Genomic DNA, 2621 nt, shown 5'->3' on the forward strand with positions numbered 1-2621 from the left:
ATGTGAGGACATATTACATGTACTTGGTAATGTGTTAACAAGACTCATTTTTGTTGCAATAAAATGCATTTATTTTGTTTCAGGACAGTTTTGTACCAGAAAGCAAGGGACCACTATCTTTGTTGTAGAACAGTATTTCCTGGACTACACTGTATGTTGCTTTTATTGCTTTTACCAAGTTGAACCTGGTCCAGTATGCAGTAGTAACTAAAGGAACATGGGCATTTGTGTTTGGTTTATTTTCTATACTGTAGGTGACAATCACAGGATATTCATGCATTTCCTGCTGAGTCATTACTGTTGACCTTTACATTGGGACATTGGCTGGAGACCTTTGACTTTGAAACAATAATCATGTGAAGCCACCATTGTATGTGGAGATACATGTATGTTCAGTGGTCTTGGTTGTCCCGGTGTTGATTATCTTTCAGAGAAACATGTATTATATGCATGCTACTACAGGTATTAACATTTGTAACTCTTCTTGTTGCTAACATTTCTCTGTTCACTTGAACAACACACCAAAAATATACAACAACTAATGACTGTATAGTAGAAAGTAAGAATCACTGCACCAAAGTTGTAATGTAGAATGGTGCCAAGTAAGTCATGTACTTAAAACTGAAAAGTAATGTTCTCTTGGACCATTTAAACTCGACTGTTAGTTTATTATCGAAATGTTAGTCTTTAGAAGACTTAGTGTACATTGTCATGTAGAAAGACCGAAAATCCTCTGTATGTAATGATACAGGTGTTCAAATACATTGTAATATATGATTACAACAGAATTACATTTACCAAAATAAGACGATAATGACATTTAAAGGAAAACATACATGTAGTAACCAAACTACCTAATGTACTTGTTAAGGAAGTTTAAATGTTTTGTTTGTGATGATATTTCTCTGTACAAAAGAACTTGACAGCATAATGATAAATATGCACTTGTATGGTGCTGTATATTATGCTGGTGCAATAATACTAATTATCATATAGCCGGACGGCGTGGACCAATCAGAGGCCCGGATACCCGTGCTGTTATTTCCCGATAACAGCACATGTGGTGTTATGGCGGAATAACAGCACATGTCGTGTTATGGCTGATACCATTATGTTATAGGGTATAGGGGCATGCGACTCTTTCTGTAAACCTTTGTAGCATTTTTCTGTCCAATAAACTTTTTTGTTTAGCTTCATTTAAACTACAATTTGCATTAAATGAAATTATCCATATTTGTTTTAAAGCGTATAATATATTCGAATGTATTTTTATGTATGTATATATATTAAAGCTGTTGTATTTCAAACAGGAATTGTGTTGATTGACAGTTTGGATAGGCTATATGATAATAATTTTAATGCACTGCCTTTTCCTCGTTGTATATGGTGTCATAACTGCATGGGCAGCTGCCATAACCACCTCATAAACCACCTCGTTCGCTTCGCTCACACGGTGGTTTATTCGGTGGTTATGGCAGCTGCTCATGCAGTTATGACACCATATACAACTCGGGGCAGTGCATTAACCCTTTATTAAACATTAGGTCACAGGAAGTAGATGTTATGGTTGACCTTGTGCCCATCAGGCTAAAAAAGAAAAATTTTGTCCCTCTTTGTCAATGGTCAGCATGACAAGATAATACCAAAAATACATGTAGAAAAATATGTCATGATAGCCTTGAAGTGTAGTTGTAGAAAAATAAGTCGTAATTTTTGCCCATCTTATTTTATTTAGAATTGGAGGCTACAGAGAATGTTAGCTGTAAAAGTTACTTGCTGTGGCCTCATAAACAATTACTTGACTATTGTACATGTGCACTAACACAGGACCCAAAAGTAGAGAAATCTTTTCATTTCATTTTTCATTTATAATCACATAGTGATTTGAAATTGTTTCATATGGTAGTAATGTTAATGGTGATATGATTTACTTGAATTGTTTAAGATGTCGTGATTTGGTGTTATCTGATAATTATTGTCAGATTCTTTCAATGCTCAGGAATTGGTAAAATCTTTATAAAGAGCATAAAATGTTGCATGTTTATTGTTTTTGGGGTGTGGTTATTTTGAAAGATTATATTGCATGCTATGGAAAGGATGAGCAATAATGATTTAATGTTATTGTTTTTACTTAAAAGTCATATTCTGTGCATTAATATTTTGTCTATTAAAGTTCTCTGCCATTACCACTGTATTTTTGTACTTCTTACAATTACATGTATCTATCCATGTGCAATATTAGAATGCATGAAACGTGGAATATTGATATCCCATGCACAACCTTCTACCTTTTCTTTTTACCTTGCGCTCTTGATCACTGTTGATCTGTCTTAAGGGGCCGACCGAGGTTTTTAATGACTTTATTCAGTTTATCTTGTTTTTAATGCTTGTCTTGAATTACTAAAGATGATGTTTAACCAATGTTAGTTGGACTGGTGGACTCAAGACCATTAACAATTACCAGAACCAGTTGAGAGACTGTTCCACGGCCACGCTTGTGGACTCGAGTAAATCGTTGTTGTTAAGAGTGAGAGTGAAAGAAACATTGGCCAGGGTTCCTGACATAACGTTCCACCAAAGCCAATGAACACTGACCAAGAGTGGCGTGGGAAGGTACATGT

General features: G+C 35.1%; 1 protein-coding gene across 3 annotated transcripts in view; it reads left to right on the plus strand.

Moving 5' to 3' along the window:
- Positions 1 to 2621, plus strand: part of LOC109471876 (very-long-chain (3R)-3-hydroxyacyl-CoA dehydratase 3-like) — a 12949-nt gene that overhangs the window by 9146 nt on the left and 1182 nt on the right. The window lies entirely within an intron of this gene.

The sequence above is a fragment of the Branchiostoma belcheri genome, unplaced genomic scaffold (assembly GCF_001625305.1).
Source record: "Branchiostoma belcheri isolate BF01 breed outbred unplaced genomic scaffold, Haploidv18h27 scaffold26, whole genome shotgun sequence".
Classification (NCBI taxonomy): domain Eukaryota; kingdom Metazoa; phylum Chordata; class Leptocardii; order Amphioxiformes; family Branchiostomatidae; genus Branchiostoma; species Branchiostoma belcheri.